At 45.5% G+C, this 20,200-nt stretch overlaps 1 protein-coding gene across 1 annotated transcript in view; it reads right to left on the bottom strand.

Moving 5' to 3' along the window:
• MAP1A (microtubule associated protein 1A) overlaps positions 1 to 20,200 on the bottom strand; it is a 598,226-nt gene that overhangs the window by 415,989 nt on the left and 162,037 nt on the right. The window lies entirely within an intron of this gene.

The raw sequence follows: 20,200 nt of genomic DNA, 5'->3' as shown, positions 1-20,200 counted from the left end.
TTTGTCAGAGAGAGCCTGTTATTTGCAGTTTATAAATTGAAATCCTGAAATAGAACAGTGAACTATTAACTGTCATCCAAGAGCTGCATGCAAACTGCAAGGTATAGGTTAGATTGTTATGATTTTTTCCAGTCTTTCATTAACCTACTGTTGCAAAAAGGGGTAATTTGGATAGAAATCAATTCTTATTATTAGAGAGAACCCCAAACCATGGTGTTACATTTTACATTCTAAGTTTGTGCTTCTCCAGACTAATCACTCTTAAACTACACTGCCTACCAGTACAGACGACACGTGACTCATAATACATGTTTGTCTGTGAAGGTTTGAACTGCAATTCAGTTTTCAGGGAATAGCTTAAATGTAACTTCACAAACGACCTCAGTATAACTTTTTGCCCCACGGGTTGATGGTTTTTCCCAGACACAGAATATGTTCAGAGACACAGATGAGTCACAGATTTCATTAGGATAAGTAGCGCTGACGGAAAGAGGAGGCTTCAGAAAAGTTGAAAAATACCCGTAGCGATCTCTCAGCTAATCCTTCCCCAACTGCTTAGGCAGATGATATGTGCTGGCACAAGAGAAAAACACTGACCCGGACAGCAAGGAGGCCTACTTGTCTTTAATCATACCCCGAGCTCCTGACGTTGCTGAATTTAATACTGCAGTCTCTGAGGCACCCGGGGGAAAAGGGATGGATTTCCTATAGGAAGTGCATTTAAAGGGCATCAGACAACAAACAAGAACATCGACGAATTGCACATCAGAGATTAGCCGCAATTATATGTATTACTTGAAGTCACAGAAGAGTTCTTTCACATTAGAAGGCAGGTATCTGTGATCCTCCTTTTAGGATACCACTAAATGTTAGGGGTACTACTAATAGCCTTCTACACGAGATCCCACGGATAATGCCCATTCCCTACTCTCCGTACTGGGACCTCTCTCACATTTTCAGATGTTCCATGGCTTCTCCCATCTTCTGCTTTAGCAAACAGAACTCCATTGTAGTCATTATCGCATTATCTGCCTACAGCTAAAGCCCATGGGCGACCACGCGCTCGGTGTGATACATGAAGAAAAAACACAAAACGAGCACTGGCCAAGCCAATAGGTCTTGCTTTTTGGATCGATTTGCATTGGCAATCCACGTGACCTCTGCTGTGGAGCTTTTGCAAATGCTGCCCAGTATCGTTAAAAAAAGGAAGAAGAAAAGAAAGGCGTCATGACGTGATAGTTGCATTACCACACAGAATGATGCAGACCCCATTTTCCTTTTTTAAAGAAACACTCCAAGATATAAAATATAAACAATGTAACTCTTATTAGTGTGAAAGCGCAAAATAAAAACAAAACATTTTATGGAGGGGAGCAAAGGAGGAGTGGGTGGGGCAGGACAAAAGCAGCACACGGGGAACAGAGCAACAGGAGCCGAGAGAAAAGCATACAATAGATGGAATAGCACACATCCTGGAGGTGTGAGAGAGAAGACCACAAGGGACAGAGCAAAATGGGGGAAAGTGCAGGAGAGTGTGCGCAACATGGAGCATAGGGGTGGGGCGTTTTTGGGTGAGAAGCACATGAGAGAAGGAGTGAGAGAGAGAGCAGCATCAGAGAGAGAGAGAGGGTTAGCAATTCAGTGGGTGGAGAAGTACACAAGGGAGAGAGCCAGAAAACGCATGCATTCTCAGGGAGTGCCTAATCACAAAGACAATAGTAGTTCCTTAAAAGTGAGCAGTTGAAGGATACAAGTCAGCCAATCAAAAAAATTGAAAAGCAGTTATGCCACAGAGGAGTGACGAACACAATAAGAGAAAAGCAAGCCATTGAAATATGAAGCAAGCACCTGAGAGTGACAATAAAACCAAACAATGGTAAGCAATGGGTGGGCTATAAGTCTACTGTAAGTGCACAATGGGTCTTTCACAATCAGACAGCTTGTGCACAAACAAGGCTTAGAGGCTGAAAGTTGTAAAATATTTATTGGAATATAAGTGTTTTAGTGTTTTGAGAGGTATCCTAAAAGGGAGCAGTTGGTTATTCAATCCCAAATGGCCAGGGAGATTATTCCACATAATAATGGTCTGGGTGAAGAATACATCGTATATATATATATATATATTTATATATATATATATATATATATATATATCCCAGTAGAAGGCTACCGCCAAAACAGGTTGGTCTCATTTGTACGCACTCTTCACTTAGTAATTCATAAAAGAAACTTAGATTTGTGCCCAGGGAGTCTACCCCTGCATTTTGTTTTCGCCGCATATCACCAAGGTATTGGGATGGGAAAGCGATTGTGGACCTGAACTGAATGTTGGTGAAATATATATATATATATATATATATATATATATATATATATACACAAAACAAAGGTTACAGGGACGTTATGATTAGGCTCACATTTGAAATGTACAAAACCATACAAATTCACCAGTTACAGTTAGAGTTACCTCAAGTAACTATAACTCGCGCCCTCGCCAAGCACAGTTTTTTGTTAAAAATGTTACTGAAAATAATACATTGATATTATCAAGTATATTATAAATGTCATGAGTGCCGAAATTTGTGGGGTAATTAGCAGTGCATGTCGAGGGCGCAAGTTATAGTTACTTGAGGTAACTCTAACTATAACTGGTAAATTTCTATGGTTTTGTATGTTTAAAATGTGAGCCTAGCTATAATGTTCCTGTAACTTTTGGTTTCTTAAGTGAATTTCTATTGTTTTTTTAATTCTTTTTCCAAACTATAATGTCTCCGTAACTTTTATTTTTGGTCAGTGAATTTCTATGCTTTTTTTATTTCTATGTTTTTTTAACGTATAGTAATTTTTATTACTATACTTAAATTCAACCACCACTGCACGTGACCAGGCCTTGAGGCCAACCACCCAACCGTGCACCATGAACCCTTCGCCCATGCGCAGCAGAAGTTGTCTGCAAGACCTGGCCTGCAGCCAGACCCAGCGGCCAACCCCCCTAACCACCCAACCCCCTGTTTTGGACAGCCCTTTTGCCATGCGGGGCGTAAGTTGGCCGCGGCACCTCTGGGTGTCAGAATAGGTGTGAGAGTGTGTTTCTGTGGGTGAGAGTGTCTGTGAGAATGTCCGGGTGTGAGAGTGCGTACATCAGTATTTTAGTGAGTGCGTCAGTGTGTGCGCGGCTCTGTGAGTGGGTGCATGAAGCTGTCAGTGAGTATGTGAGTGGGCGTGTGAGAGTCTGAGAGGGTCTGTGAGTGGATGCGTAAGTGTCTGAGTGGGAGAAAGAGATTGAAAGAGAGAGAGAGAAAGTGAACTGGAGAGAAATAGCGAGTTTTTTAGGCTTTGATGTTTGATATACTTAGAATGAGATATTTCTACACAATTTGAAAAGAAAAATGTATTTGTTATTTAAAAAGAGTAAGATCACCTTTCAGTATGAGCCTTAAACATCTTTACTTAAAAAAAAACAAAATAGGGAAACAAGTCCGGCTGGAGTCGAACCCTGAACACTCAGTGTGAACGCCTGTGACCTTCACCAGAGCTACTCAATTTGCATTGCTCTGGTTCTTTTAGAAATGTTTAGCCCTTTATGGGCTATCTGGGACCACGGGGGAGCCTTCCCCGATGGTCCCTGCATTTTTTTAATTTATTTTTATAACAAGCCCTTTATGGGCTATCTGGAACCGCAGCGGGACCTGCAAGGCCTCCCCCACAGTCACAAGCAAGGAGCTGCTTGAAGTAACAGCTTCATGGCTGCTGAAGCAAACCTTCCATCTCCGTTCCCTGCATGCATACCTGCACCCCAGAACATCGCAGGAGCCTGGAGGGTGGCAATCACCAGGGCCATCAGTGGCTCTACGAGGTGGTTGGATTACGTATAGTAATCAAAATTACTTTAAATTTAAAAACATAGAAATTTACAAAAATGAAATCAAAGGTATAGGGATGTTATAGTTATGAAATAGAATTAAATAAACTTTAGAAATTCACTTAAAAAACAAAGGTTACAGTGACGTTATAGTTAGTTTCTGAATTTACTTGTACAAAACCAGAGAAATTCAGCAGTTATAGTTATTTCAAGTAGCTATAACTCGTGGCCTAAGCTAACTATTGGGTCTGTGAGTGGATGCGTGAGTGTCTGAGTGGTCTGTGAGTGGATGCGTAAGTGTCTGAATGGGTGTGTGAGTGGGAGAAAAATATCGAGAGAGAGAGAGAGAGAGAAAGAAATTAAGAGGGAGAGCGATAGAGAGTTTTTTAGGATTTGATGTATTATACACTTAAAATGAGTTATTTCTGCACAATTTGAAAAGAAACAAAAGAGTAATATTACCATTAAGTATGAGTCTTAACCATTTGCAGTTGAAAAAAAACTAAAGAAGGGAAATGACAACTACTTGGTTCGAACCCTAAACTCTCAGAGTGAGGTCTGGGACCTTCACCATCATGATAGACATTTTTTAAATTACTTTTCCATTTGTTTTAACCCTTTATTGGCTATCGAAGACCGCGGGGGGTGCCGCGGTCCCTGCTGATTATTATTATTTTTTAATTATTTTTGTCCCTTTATGGGCTATCAAGGGCCGAGAGGGGAGCCTCAAGGCCTTCCCTGAAGTCCCATTGCTCCAGCAAGCAGGCAGTTGCTTTCAATAGCCGCTCCATGCTTGCTGGAGCAATGTTTTCATCTGTGTTCCCTGCATGCATATCTATGTACAGGGAAGACAGATGAAAACTCCACTTTCTGATAGCAGGACCTGTTTGACAGGCCCGCTGTCAGAAAGCAGAGTGTTTGCTGTGACTTGGCTGCAGCCTAGCCACAGTAAACAGCTATGTCCCGGGGTGAGCACCCCAGAACATAGCAGGTGCTGGTCCTGGGGGGAGGCGGTCCACAGGGCTATCAGTGGCTCCTCAAGGGGGCCCCCTCTAATGTTGAAGAAGCCCCGGGGAGGTGGTGATCCTTGGACTGCAGTGGGGGGATGGGTGCCCCCCTGCATTTTAATTGTTTAAAGCCCCAGGGAGGTGGTGGTCCTTGGGGCTGTGGGGGAGGCCGACAGGCCTCCCCTGCAGAGATATAACAATTACCTCTGGATAGGTGGTGGTCCCTGGGTCGTGGGTGGGGGAGGCGTGCAGCCCCGCACATTTCCTGTATCGCCCTGGGGAGGTAGCAGTCCCCAGGGCTACAAGGGGGGACTGGTCCCACCCCCCCATTAAAAATAAACAATGCCCTCAGGACTTGACCCATCTGGAGGCTTACAAAAGATGAAGCGCGGGAGCCCGGCCTTCATTTATTTTAAATTTATGGACTCCCGCCGTGAATGTTTAAGAAAATGCTTTCTAGCCCTAGGAAGGGCTAAGGGGTCAGGGTGTCTGTATCCTGGCCCCTTTCTTCTTTTACATTTTTTTGTCTGGGACTCGGCTAAAACTGTCCCAACACTTCCTTGTTGAAGTGTTGGCAACCAATCAGATTTCACCACGAGCTCTGGACGAAGAGCTACATTTCTGCCAAATTTGGAGTAATTCCGTTCAGTGGTTTTGGCGCTATCGCTGTTCAATTTTTCCTAAGGGAATTAACATTGGTAATGCTCTAAATGTCACCCCCCTTTATATCAGCCCCGCTTAACGGATCACCCCAAAACGTTCCAGACAGCAGCTCACGTGGCTGTCAATTGTTTTGGGAAATGTTTGTGAAGATCTGTCAAGCGGCACCAAAGATATAGGCAAGTAAAAAACATATTTTTCTATAGAATCTAGGGCTCTCATTATGAGTTTTGCGGTCAACGGATTGCCGCAGTGGAGATGGCGGTAGCACCGCCGCACGCCTGGCGGTATAGACCACCATGTTACGAGTACTGGGAAGGCACCTGCAGAACACAGTCAAGTTTCTGTCTGGACTGCCATTGTGGACGGACCGCTGTTGCCGGCAGAAGGCCTCTTCAGGACGGTGGTCAGACAGTTTCCACCCCCCGTATTATGAGCTTGCATACCACCAGGACTTCCGGGGTGCTCTAACTGCCATGAAAACCATGGCGGAAACAAACAACATAAAAGGAAGCACCCACCTTCTGGAACACAGGCACGTCTGTAGGCACCATGGCACGTGAATTGCAAGCCTTTCCGATGCTCCTGCTGGCCACTGTCATCCAGTACCATCGACACTGACATAGACACCAGCCATAAGTACCCCAGCCTAGCACACACATGAGGGAAGGAAATTAGTACAAACACACACACGCACAAATGCACAGTCACCACACATACACGCGCAAGGAAAGCTAGGACAAGCTATGTAGCATCGAACCCAACGGTGCCGTTGTAGAATATAATATGAAATATAAAATACGTAAATCAAACAACTATTTACAAAATGCCACAATGGCCAGTGCATGAATATCCAAATCTCCCAGGCACACTGGGCATATGAGGAGTGCTCAACTTGTCTCCTGACTGCAATGTGCAGACCTCCACAGGGGCATCAATGGGGCCTGCAGGCACCTCAGGGATGGAGGGTGGGTGTGTGTGATCAGGGTTTGTATGAGGGGTCCCTACTCTTCTTTTTAAGCTTCCCCTCCTTACTGTCCTGCTTTCGGGGGGAACGCCTTAGCCTTGCGCCTCTTTCCTGCCTTATTTGGTGGGATAACGTAAGAGGCCACAACAGCAGGGGACCCAGATGGAGTGCTACCGGGGCTGGAGGTGTGAGGGGCAGGTGTGCCTGTTGTGGCAGCACTGCAGACTGCTGTCTGCGGGGCATGGCACAGCCCAGAGGAGGACAGAGAGGTCGAAGGCAGAGGTCTGGCAAGGGTAGCAGGACGTTTGGGGGAACAGGGACTGGACCAGGGGACAGAAAGAGGGAAAACTAATCTTTTTTTAGGGGCAGCAGGTAGGTCATGGGTAAGGCATTTGGGAGTGGAGGGAGAGGGGATGTTTGACGGGTGTGTACGTGGATGTGGTTTGGGTGCTGGTACGTGGGTGTATGATATGTGTGTGCTGGGTATGTGTTGGGTGGATGGGTGTGGGCGTATTGGTGTACTGGGAGGAGGAGTGGAGGAGACACAGGGAGATGGCAGGGGGGATGTGTGAGTGAATGTTCAGGAGGTGTGTGCAGGTAGAGTGGATGTGCTGCGTGTGGTTGTGTTGACTGTTGTGGTGCATGCAGATGTGGTGTATAGGGTGCTTGTATGGGGGTCTGCTGCTGTGTTGACGGTGGTAGTGACGGCACATGTGGCTGGACCTGGGACTGATGATGTGGTGTCTACATGCATGAGTGGCAATGTGACTGTGAGGGGGGAGTAGGTGGGGGAGTCAGTGTATTGAGTGGATGTTGTTGTGTGTGCATCTGAATGGTGGGTGTGTGCATGGCAGTGGTGGTGTTTGTGGTGCATGTGATTGTCCTTGCGCACTGGGTCTGTTGGAGGGGATGCATGCTGGAATGAAAGTGTGCTTTGGATGGGAAATAGGAGAGGGCTGTGGGAGTGGGAACAGGTAGTTGGAGGGGGGACAGAAGAAGAAGGAACACTGGCTGCCATCAATGAGGAGGCCAGAGCCCGAAACGATCTCTGAAGGGTAGACAGGGCACCGTGAATGCCTTCCAGAAACGCATTTGACTGTTGCATCTGGGATGCCAGTCCCTGGATGGCATTCACCACTGTTGTCTGCCCAACAGAGATGGACCTCAGGAGGTCAATAGCCTCCTCACTGAGGGCAGCAGGGCTGACTGGGGCAGGGGCAGAGGTGCCCTCAGCAAAGGAGATGCCCACCCTCCTGGGTGAGCGAGCACAGGCAACTGGGTGGGGAGCTAAAGGGAGAGCAGTGCTGGTAAGGAGGGTGGCAGACAAGGATGGTGCAGGCACATGGCCTGAACGTTCCGCCACCACCAGGGAGTCACCATCGGACGAAGAATCTGATGATGGTGTAGATGTTCCTGTCTCCCCTGTGGTGCTTCACTCGCCCTCCGTCCCACTGGTCCCCTCAGCTTCCACTAATATCAGCCTCCTGGGTCCAGTGGGATGCAGCCTCCCCACTCATCGGTGCCCCTTCTCCTTCACCAGATGATGCTGATGCACACAAAGACAGAGGAGGACAGGGAGGGAGGGTGGTACAGTGAGAGACAGGGTGGGAGAAAAAGAGAAAGAGAGCAATTGGTCCATGCCAGCACAACAGCCACACCCAAGTCACTACAACATACTCTAATGCCATGTCATTACATGCCTTCACTCCCACATGCCACTCCAATAACAGCCCATGCATGCCACCTCAGTTATGCACATGACTTTCACTCACGCTGACACACATTCAATCCTGTATAGGATGAAAGCCATACCCTCAACACATGGCTGAACAAGCCTATTGGCTCATGGCTCTTGACAATCACAAGACCCAAAATAAGTACTCTACGGGCGTTTGGAGGCATACATGCACAGCCACATAACCCATGCACATAGAACTGTGTGATGTGAAACCTCAGACTTCGCAGACTACACATACACCACATGCCAGCAGACAGTAGTTTGGCATTTGGCCCCATCAACACTGTTTGGATAGTTGGGAGTACAATGTGTGTGAACTCCAGAAGCAGGAACCCTGTCCACATCAAATACCCTGCTCACCTACTACACAGTTGCCATGTCATTAATACTACTTAGCAGTTAAGTTAACCTCAACACACATCCTGCACGACATTTTAACAAATGGATATAGCATATCCGGCCTCTATGTGTCCCAAGCCTAGTCCGACAGTAGCTACCTAGCACACATTCCAGAGCCTTCACACACTGCACAGGCTGCACCTATCACTCACCACATAACCTACGTACAAATGTGAACTCTCCCCCTTGTCTCTGCTGTGCTGCCTTCAAGCGTCCATTCACCTCAGGGTACGGCACTTCCAAAATGCAGGACATAAGGGGGGTCAGGGTCTGACGGACACCCCTCCCTCGTTGGGAGGACATCCCCAGCTGGGCCTCACCAGTCTTCCTCACCCAGCGTCTCAGGTTCTCCCACCGCTTCCTGCAGTGGGGGCACCGCAAGGCAAACCCCCTTCTTCTGATGGTCACTCACCTGCATGGATGACACAGAGAAAAGGAGACAGTCATGTAGCATGGCATCTTAGGGACTGGATTGGACACAACACATCTCCTGAACATATGCACATTTCAACATTCCAGTTATTCTTGCAGCCCTCAGCCAGGTCCTTGCACAAATCACTCATCCTCGTCCCAAGGCCCCTGTCCACATTCGTACCACTCACAGACAGTACAATCATAGTGGACTCGCCTGCTGCCCTGGTGCCCCATACAACTGGGCATACAGGGGTAGGGCATCCTCCACAAGCTTCTCTAGTTCTTTCAGTGAGAAGGCTGGGGCTCTATCCCCTGCAGCACATGGCATCTTGGCTACCAGTGGCAGAACACAGCAGCACACGCAGTGGAGGTGTTCTCAGCACGAGTGCCAGGAGTCAAGTGAACATGAGTACATGAAATGGTGGTCACGGCTGCCACGGACATCACCGTCACCGCCGGTGGTGATCGCCATTTGTTCATGTTTCCTATAGGCAACCATGTTAACCATTGAGGAGTTGCAAGGCGGTTGCGATCACCTACCGCCATAACGTCTTACACCGGCGGGATTCGCTCACTTCCATCTGTCCTGTGCATGCAGGACAGGCGGCTGCCACTTTTCTTTTACAATGTGTATAGAGGGGGTTTATGAGGTGCACCATGAATGTTTTACAGTGACCTGTGCACAGCTCCACTGCGTCCATACAGCCCTTTATGCACATAATGATTGCTACTCCCTCCTATTCCCAGGTACGAATGATGGTGAGGAATGCTGCTGTCTACAGGCCCTTGGTCGATCTTGCCACCCTTGAAGAGCGGCACGTCATCCAGTGCTATTGGTTAAACTGTCAGACCATTATGGAGCTTATGAGGCTGTTGGACCCGGATCTGCAGCCTGGTATGTCTCATGCCAATGCCATCACACCCACATTACAGGTATCGGCAGTCCTCCACTTCCTTGCCTCAGGGTCCTTCCAAATTACAGTGGGCTGGGCAGCCGGAATGTCCCAGCCCACGCTCAGCCACATCTTGAAGTATGTCCTATGTGCCCTACTCACACATATAGGCAGCTATATTAGGTTCCCCCAATGTGACGATCTCCCCACTATGAAAGCAGCCTTCTCTGCTGTAGCATATGTGCCACAAGTGATCGGGGCTACTGATGGGACCCAAATTGCCCTGATGAACAGGTGTTTAGAAACCGTAAAAACTTCTACTCAACCAATGTTCAGGTGGTATGTCTCGCAGACCTCTATATCACACAAGTGACTGCCCGGTTCCCAGGTTCAGTGCATGATGCCTACATTCTGTGGAACAGCAGCATCCCACACCTGATGGCACCACTGCAAAGGGATCGTGCCTGGCTCATCTGTATGTAGCGTCTCATATGCGTCTCTACACCACCTTCCAGATTTACCTACAGTTTTCAATATGCCTATTACCTCTGTGCACATAGGTGACTCTGGTTATCCCAACCTGCCATGGCTACTGACACCTCTCAGGCACCCAACTACAGCAGTAGAAAACTGTTTCAATGAGGCCCATGGTAGGACCCGATGGGTCACCAAACACACCTTTGGAGTGCTGAAAGCCAGATTCCGTTACCTGCACCTTACTGGAGGGGCCCTACTGTACAGACCAGCGAAAGTGTGCCAGATCATTGTAGCATGCTACATGTTACACAATTTGTCTCTCAGACGTCACATCCTATTACTGGATGCTGAGGAGGGTGCAGCTGTGCCAGTGGGTGATTAAGGGAACATGGGGAGTGAGGAGGATGACAAGGATGCAGCTGATTCCAGAGCAGAGCTGATACAACAATACTTTCACTGACATACAGGTATGTGTAAAAGCCATGCTATGTAACCAGTAGCCATGTCTACCATTTGCACCACTGCTACCAGGGTTGTGTGTTCAATGTGGGTATTGGGTGAACCCATTTATTTAGATGTGGTGCTGTTATCTGCATTACAGAACTCGTAAATGATTGCTCCCCCTTCTTGCACTGTCACATACATTGGTAGGACAATGGTCTGCCTGTTAAACATGTCATGGCCCCAGATGGCCCTGGCAATTCGTCGTCCTCCATACATCCACTGGGGCCTTCATCCTGGGAGGGCTGTCTGACCCTGGCACCTTCTGCTGGGTGGCAGTAGCAGAGTTCGTTGTGGATGGAAAGAGTGAGAGTTGGTACATGGATATGTTGTTGTCATGGTGTGCCTCTTGCAGTGGGTGGATTCGTTACCCAGGAATGGCAATGTCATTTGCAGCAATGCAGACACTGCATGGTGAATGGGCTTTGGGCCATGCTTGTCATATCATATGTAGTCGTGGGTTTGCTGTTTGACATTGCTGTAATTGCCATAGGTAGTGAGGCAGTGTTGGCTAGCAGTCGGGTGGGCTGTGGGATGATTGTCTATGCAGGTGCTACATTGTGAGGTGTGAGTGTGACTCGGATGCGGCGTGCATAGTTATGGATTGTGGGAGTGGTAGTTGAGGAGATAGCAAAGGTTTAGCGTGCATTGTGTGGGGTGGTTGTGTGGCCGGTGGGAGAAGGGTGGTGTAGCATGTAGACTAGGAAGGTGGGGTGATAGTGGGGGGTGCATTCTTGTGGTTTGTGATAGAATGGGGAGTGGTGGGTGCTTGGGAGACATGCAAGACTGGAGTGGTTAGTAGTCAGGGGTGTTGCTTCCTTACCAGAGTCAATCCCTCTGATGATTCCAGTCAGGCCCTCAGGACGCATGATGTCCAAGACCTTCTCCTCCCAGGATGTCAAGTCAAGGGGAGGAGGTGGGGGTCCACCTCCAGTCTTGTTGAGGGTGATGTAGTGCCTGGACGCCATGGAACAAACCTTCCCCCTGAGGACGTTCCACCTCTTTCTGATCTCCTCCCTTGTGCGTGGGTAGCTGCCGACTGCGTTCACCCTGTCGATGATCCTTTGCCATAGCTCTGTTTTTCTGGCCATAGATGTTTGCTGGACTTGTACTCCCATCAGTTGTGGCTCTACTCCGATGATCTCGTCCACCATGAACCGCAACTCATTGTCAGTGAAGCGTGGGTGCTTGTGGCATGCCATGTTGTGGGGGTGCGTGCACCATGTGAAATCAATGCTCAATGTGCAGTGGTTCGTGGGTCGTGTGTCTCTGAGTCATGGTAGTATTCGCAAGGACTTGAGAGGGTGTGAGGGGCTGTGTATTATGGTGCAGTGAACAGGTGTGTGTAGTGTGTGTATGTGTTTTAGGTGTGGGGTATTCGAACTGTCCAATCTGGTGTTGCCTTCTATTGGCAGTGATTTTCTAGCCCACCGAGGTGCGCACCGCCAATGGTTTCATGCTGTGCATGTTCCGCTGTGCACAGCTGCGATCAACGGCCAGGAAACCTGACTAAACACCAGGGAATTCATTTTGGGGGGGGGGGGGGTCGGCCCTAAAAAAAAAAGAATTCAGTTAACCATCGTGCCCCCCCTCCCCCTCCGGGTTAAAAAAATAAATTGACAGGGGGTCGCCCGTGGGCAGGGCAAAGCCCTGTGGGACAATTGTTTTTTTAATAGCCACTATGGCCCCCAGGGAAACCATACAGCTATTAAAAAATATATAGATCTATATATTTATATAGATCTATATATAGACATATATACATATAGTCCAAACTGGGGTGGCATAGTGAGCAAAAGAACAATGGATTAAACCCAGATCTGTGACTGGGGGTGAGTGTTTGCATTGTTCAGCACTCCGTCCATCATCCTTTTGTGTTGCATATATATGTATATATATATATATATATATATATATATATATATATATCAAAAACAAAGTTGTCCTCATGTGAAAGCGCACTCCCAACAGGTTACATAAACGGGAAGAAAAAGCAAAGCCAGCAACTCACAGTGAATTCTTTAAGCAGTTTCATTATTCCAGGCCTTAGATTATAACATCATCTCTGGACACGTGTTTCTGGGTCAATCCCTTCATCAGCAGAGAAAAATATAAAAGTGTTTTATCCTCGTAGGTGCAGCCAGTGCTGGAAGTGTTCCAGGCATTTCTTTCGTAGTGAAAAGACCGGCATGGCTTCAGCTTGTCTAATTACAGGCACCTAATTAGTCTCATATATATATATATATATATATATATATATATATATATACTGTATATATATATATATATTCGCCCCAGTTCTCTTGCAGTTGCAGCTTGCGTCTTCAAAGCAATGCAAATACTTCAACTCACATGTTTCAACTGTAGCTTTTAGGCAGCAATAAAAAAAGTCAAGTAACTCTTGTGATTATTTTTTTTGCTACAAAAGGATCTGACTTTTGCCCAGTGGCAGTTTTGATGCCATAAAGTAACGCAGAAGGTTTATAAGCCTACTGAACATATCAAATCTGTATATTATGTAAATAGCTGAGTGGATTAGTAAAACCAGTCATTACCTGCGCTATAATACAAATTAAATCTATGTGCGAGGGGGGCTATGGAGAGATGAAGGGCACTTTTGGGTGGTAGTGAGGGAATCCGAAGAGGTCTTGGGAGTGGGAGCACCAATAATGATTGTTGAACTGGGTCCCAGAGGTGGTAAAGACTGTGATGATTGGTATGTGACAAGGTGAAGTAAGTGTGTTTTTTTTGTTTTTTTTAGTGTCTTGAGAGAACGTGCTGATTGAGGGAAGAAGTAAAAGTAAGGTGACTGACCTTTACTGTTGTACGCATCTCACACCCACCCACCAGCAATTCTGTGACTGTCTACGTAGGCTAGTCTTTTAGAGCGACAGTTTAGCCAGTAGCAGAGATGGCGTCTCGTTTGATGACTGCTGCTCAAGCCCTAACTCGGGTTATAGAGGACAGCTCTGACGTAGGATCAGAGACTGAGACAGCAGACACTGAGACAGCATCTGAAGGATAGGACAGTGGTGCAGACTCTGGGAGTGATTTTTCTGACAACTCCTCTTCCAGTGATTCTGAGGGAGGTGATGAGGACAATCCTGCTGTCCATTCACAAGCACAGTCTGTGCAGCAGGACAATAGCGGGTTAGCCCAACCCAGAAATCAGGTGCATGTAGCGGCAAGCACAGAGAGAGTGCTCTCTTGAGAGCTCCCCAATTTGGTTCATCCCCACATTCCACCGCCTAAATCGTATTGTGGAGACATCAAAATTATCTATCACGAAACAACCTGGTTTTGTAAGGGAGGTACCTGCGTTTTTGGCGCTGGGCTAAGCTGCCATTTTGGGAAACCTACCAAACCCAGACATTTCTGGAAATTAGACACCCGGGGGAGTCCACAGAGGTGTGATTTGTGTATGTTCCCAAAAGTTGTCTTACCCAGAATGCCCTGCAAATATGAAATGTTGAGTAAAAATTCTATATTTTTCTTGCATTTCTGTCACACAAACTACAGGGATATACTGGGATCCACATAATTCCTACCACCTAGTGTTTCCCCACCTGTCCTGATAAAAATGCTACCCCACTTTAGTGCCTGTACCTAGTGCCTGCGTCAGGAATAGATCACCCCAGGGTCAACAGTTGCCCTCATGTAAGGACTAACATTGACCATTGTGTGATCCATTCCTGACATGGGCACCAGGCCTACTCACACAAGTGAGGTACCATTTTTAATGGGAGACTTGGGGGAAAGCTGGCTGGAAGGAAATTTGTGGCTCCTTTCAGATTCCAGAACTTTCTGTCACCGAAATGTGAAGAAAAGGTGTTTTTTTCTGCCAACTTTTGAGGTTTGCAAAGGATTCTGGGTAACAGAACTTGGTGAGAGCCCCACAAGTCACCAAATTCTGAATTCCCCTAGCTGTCTAGTTTTCAGAAATGTCCAGGTTTGCTAGGCTTTCCTGACCTAAAGGCCAAAATCCACAGTTAGGCACTTTGCAAAAAAAAATAGGTCAGTTTTCTTTGGGAAAACGTGATGTGTCCACGTTGTGTTTTGGGCCATTTCCTGTTGTGGGCACTAGGCCTACCCACACAAGTCAGGTACCATTTTTATTGGGAGACTTGGGGAATGCTGGGTGGAAGGAAGTCTGTGGCGCCTCTCAGATTTCAGAACTTTGCAGCACCGAAATCTGACGGAAAAGTGTTTTTTTGCCACATTTTGAGGTTTGCAAAAAGATTCTGGGTAACCGAACCTGGTGAGAGCCCCACAAGTCACCCCATCCTGGATTCCCCTAGGTGTCTAGTTTTAAAAAATGCACAGGTTCAGTAGGTTTTCCTAGGTATCGGCTATGCTAGAGACCAAAATCCACAGCTAGGCACTTTCCAAAAAACACATCAGATTTCAAAATAAAAATGTGATGTGTCCATGTTGCGTATCCTGTTGCGGCACTAAGCCTACCCACACAAATGAGGTACCATTTTTATTGGGAGACTTACGGGAACACAGAAACGAAGAACAAGTGTTATTGCCTCTTTTCTTTCTCTAAATTGTTTCCTTCCAAATGTAAGACAATGTGTGAAAAAGAAGTCTATTTGAGAAATGCCCTCTAATTCACATGCTAGTATGGGGACCTTAGAATTCAGAGATGTGCAAATAAACACTGCTTCTCAGCACCTTATCTTGTACCCATTTTGGAAATACAAAAGTTTCCTTGATACCTATTTTTCATGCTTTATATTTCACCAAATGAATTGCTGTACACCTGTTATACAATGAAAACCCATTGCAAGGAGCAGCTCATTTATTGGCTCTGGGTACCTAGGGTTTTTGATGAACCTATAACCCCTATATTTTCCATCAACCAGAAGAGTCCAGCAGACGTAACAATTTATTGCTTTCAAAAATCTGCCATAGCTGGAAAAAGTTATTGAAGAAAACATGGACAGAAATGGTTGTTTTTACCTCAATTTCAATATTTATTATTTCAGCTGTTATTTTCTGTAGGAAACCTTGTAGGATCTACACAAATGACACCTTGCTGAATTCAGAATTTTGTCTACTTTTCAGAAATGTTTAGCTGTCGGGGATCCAGCATTGGTTTTACACCCATTGCTGTCACTAACTGGAAAATACAAAAAATAGTAAAAATGGAGTATGCCCCAGTAAAATGCCAAAATTGTGTTGAAAAATGTGGTTTTCTGATTGAAGTCTGCCGGTTCCTGAAAGCTGGGAAGTTGGTGATTTTAGCACCGCAAAGCCTTTGTTGATGCCATTTTCAGGGAAATACCACAAGCTTTCTTCTGCAGCCCTTTGTTCCCATTTTTCAGAAAAAAACGAAATTTTAGCTGTATTTGGGTTAATTTCTTGGTCTCCTCCAGGGGAACCCACAAACTCTGGGTACCGTTACAATCCCTGGGATGTTGGAAGAAAGGACACAAATTTGGTGTGGATAGCTTATGTGGACTAAACGTTATGAAGGCCTAAGCGCAAACTACCCCAAATAGCCAAAAAAGGGCTCAGCAACAGGGGGCTGGGGGGTGGGGGGGGGGGTATTTACGTATGTAAAGTGCAGATGCATTGAATCTATAAAGGTGCAAATTTAAGATTATACTTTGTCTACTGCAGCAAAGTGTGAATTAATTGGATTTAGAACTGTGCTTTATCTACCCAAATAAAGTGCTGATGTGTTGGAGCCATTAAAGTGCAGATGCATTACATCTTAGGCTGTACTTTAGTGCATTAGATCTTAGATCTTAATACCTGATGTGCAAAAGATATTTTAAAATGCATAGCAGTATTTCACTTGTCCTATTAAGGTGCGAATGTACAAATCTCAAACTGTGGTTAGTCTGCCCACATAAAGTGCAGATGCATTGGATCTATTAAGGTGCAAATGCAAGTAGTCTTGAACTATAATTCATCTACCGCAACTAAGTGCGAATGCCTTGGATTTTGGACACCATAATAAGAATACCTTTTATTAGAAACACATCATTCGTGGTTACTCGCTTGATAAAACAGAATATCACCTCTCGTCCTCTTCTTGCTACAAAGAAAGTATGCTGAATAAACTCACACTCGTAGGTATTAGCCTGCCCTTAATGTTCGAAAGCACCAGGAAGCCTAGGAAATGGTGAAGATGTACTAAGCTGTATGTCTTTAGTCATATAATCCTTAAACACACAGTTGTCTGTTCAAAATGCCTACAAAAATAATTAAACTTCTCGTTTTTTTCTGACCAATTTTTATATTTATTTAGAGCTGAATGTTCTTTTTACTTCACGTTTTTAATCTTCATTTTACAAACTTCAGTTACTTGTTGTATCTTCTCTATTAGAATTTAGACCATGCCCAATGCATTTCGGACTACAAAGTTCTTCTTCGGGGGCTATAATACTTATGCTGTATCCAAAAGAAACAAGCATTTGCAATACAATGGGTCGCGCGTTTCCTCGACTTAGAGCTATTAGCATTGTAAATTCCTAACTGGTCTTTTTGCCACATTAATTGAAAATGAAAAGTAAAACATTAGTAGACATAAGCAGGCCGATTGAAAGCGCCATGGCCGCCATGAGCGCAAAGGAGAGACACAAAAGGAAAAAGAAGTTCGCTCAGAGTAAAAAATGTATCAGCAAAAGTGCAACTATCCATGTAACAGGGTCGATGGCCAAGGCGGTAACAAAAGTATCAGGAGGAGGGACAAACGTAAAGCATTTACAAATGATAACAAAGGAATTTTGACAGGCAAGCCCATGAACGAGTGAAAGTGATGGGCATGAGGTGGGTGTGGTTAAAAACCCACATAGATACCAACACGTTGGAAAAGCAGCACTTGCGCGCTGCTATGCTCAACCTAACAAAAATGTAAAACCTTTCCAGTCGTCTTAGTTTTTTTCTTTTTTGTCTTGAGCCCACCACTCCCTACGCTCATTTGCTTTCAGATTTTGATTCCAGATTTTTCAAAACTTCACTTTCCAGTAAGCCTCTTTTCTACCACCAGTCTTTTCCGAGCCACATACCACAATTGATTACATTTTAATAAAGCTACACGTTACAGCATTCACTAACGGTGTGTTTGTTTTTGACTCATCTTTGTTTTGGTTGCGTTCTGTGTAATGCCGTCTTCCAAACAAATTTAGGAGAACCAACGTAATTTATATGCTTTTAAATTGTAACTACTGGTGATAATTCCTAAATGCATGTGTACGTATGCTGTTGGCAGTTCATAGGTTGTATGCATTAATAACACAATACCATACTCATACCACACCATACTATACTATACAATAACAGACCACAACAAACAATATTATATAGTAACAAACCATACCATACAATAAAAGGCCGTACCATAAAATACCATACGATAACAGCCTATAGAATACCATGCTATAAAACAGCAGGACATATTATACCACATCACACCAAACCATGCCATGCCATACCATACCCAACTATACCATACAATAATATACCATAGCATAACATACCGTACCCCTAAGCCCTCAAGTCACCCTCACCTTCCTTTGCCTCTACCCAACCCTTAGCCCTAAAGGCACCCCACTTCCCTTTCCCTCTACCCACCCCTGAGCCCTCAGGTCACCCTCACCTCCCATTAGCTCTGGCGACCCGGGAGCCCTCAAGTCAGCCTCACCCACCCTTTACTTCTAATCACCCATGAGCCCTCAGATCATCCTATCCCTCGCTTCCCCTTACCTCTACCCACACCTGGGCTCTCAAGCCAACCTCACCTCCCCTTACTTCTACCCAACCATAGGTCTTCAAATCACCCTCACCTCCCCTTCCCTATACGCATCGCTAAGCCATCAAGTCACCCTCACTTCTATTTACATCTATCATCCCCTGAATCCACAAATAATGCTCAACTCTCTTTACCCTACCCATCAGTACCATACATACCATACCTCACCATGCCATGCCGTATCATACCCTACCATAATATACTATACCATACCATGCAGTGACAGGATGTACCATATCATAATATCCAGTCAGGTCACTCTCACTTCTTACCATGAACCCTCAAATCACCCTCACCTCCCTTTATCCCACCCCAGTGTTCTTAAGCCACCATCACCACCCTTTAACTCTACCCATCCCTTAACCCTAAGGTCACCCTTACCTCCATTTATGTCTACTGATCCTTAAACCATTTTTTTCGAGTAACATAAAAAGTATATTATTTAAAAAATACTTTACAGTGTGGTAAAGTACTGTGTGGTAAAGGTATAAATACTTACCTGAGTGATACGTAGCTGCATAGTAAAGACTGCATGGTAAAGGTCCTGCATAGTAAAGTCTGTGATGTAAAGGTTTGTTCCTCTCAGGCCAACACATGTTTTGGGGGTAGTGTCAGTTATTTCATGGCCCTAGCATGCTTGTCCGGTCCAACATTCACCAGTTCTTGTTTGCCCTATTCATCCCCCAGACCCTTCCTCTTCATTCCTTACCAAACTTCTGCCCTCTAAAAAGGCCTGAAAGTCACACATATGGATGTCAAGCTACTACAATGATGCAAATGGCACTGCACATCTAGTTCTGCCTGGCTTTTTGACACTGTCCTAATGAAGGGCCAAAATGGCAAACTTCAGCTCAGACATAAGAATGTTAAACATTTTTTTCTAAAAGCAGAGAATAACCCCATCTCTCGCAGTCTGTGCTAATTACGACATAGCACTTCTTTTCTAACTTTGAAAAGTGCTGCACCGCAGCGCTGTACAACACGGCTAAAGGAAATTGACAAAGCCAATAGCTTTTCTAGAGGACAAAATCCATCAGTGTTTTTCATGATGAAGTGATGAGAACAAGCATGTATAAATTGCTTACACAACATAGCTAAAGGAGGAATAAAATAAATAAAACTAGAGGCAATGCTGCCATCTTGCATAAAAACATGATTGTGTGTGTGTGTGTGTGTGTGTGCAAGCACACACATCTGGGTGTCTTCATGCTCCAAGACTTGCAGAAAGATTTGGAACGGGTTCGGTCTCACCCAGAAAGTCATTAGATATGCTAGAAACAGACACTGACAGACCATGTCTTGGATACTGTGTTTCATCTTTGTCGGGAACTTACCAGAGACAGCAGTGTGCACTGATGAGAAAGAAGCACATTCCAGGTTTCCAAGCTCATTGAATGCAGAGGCAATATATCTTTGGCCCTGTGCTATGGGCACAGCAAGGCATTTCTCCCTTTGCTGTTCAGACCCTGTTGGCATTTCTGTAGCTGCAGTCACCCAGAGGGTAGGGGCATGGAGGC

The sequence above is a fragment of the Pleurodeles waltl genome, chromosome 3_1 (genome assembly GCF_031143425.1).
Source record: "Pleurodeles waltl isolate 20211129_DDA chromosome 3_1, aPleWal1.hap1.20221129, whole genome shotgun sequence".
Taxonomy (NCBI): domain Eukaryota; kingdom Metazoa; phylum Chordata; class Amphibia; order Caudata; family Salamandridae; genus Pleurodeles; species Pleurodeles waltl.
Note: the sequence above shows the minus strand (reverse complement) of the source record. Positions and strands in the feature narration are given on the sequence as shown.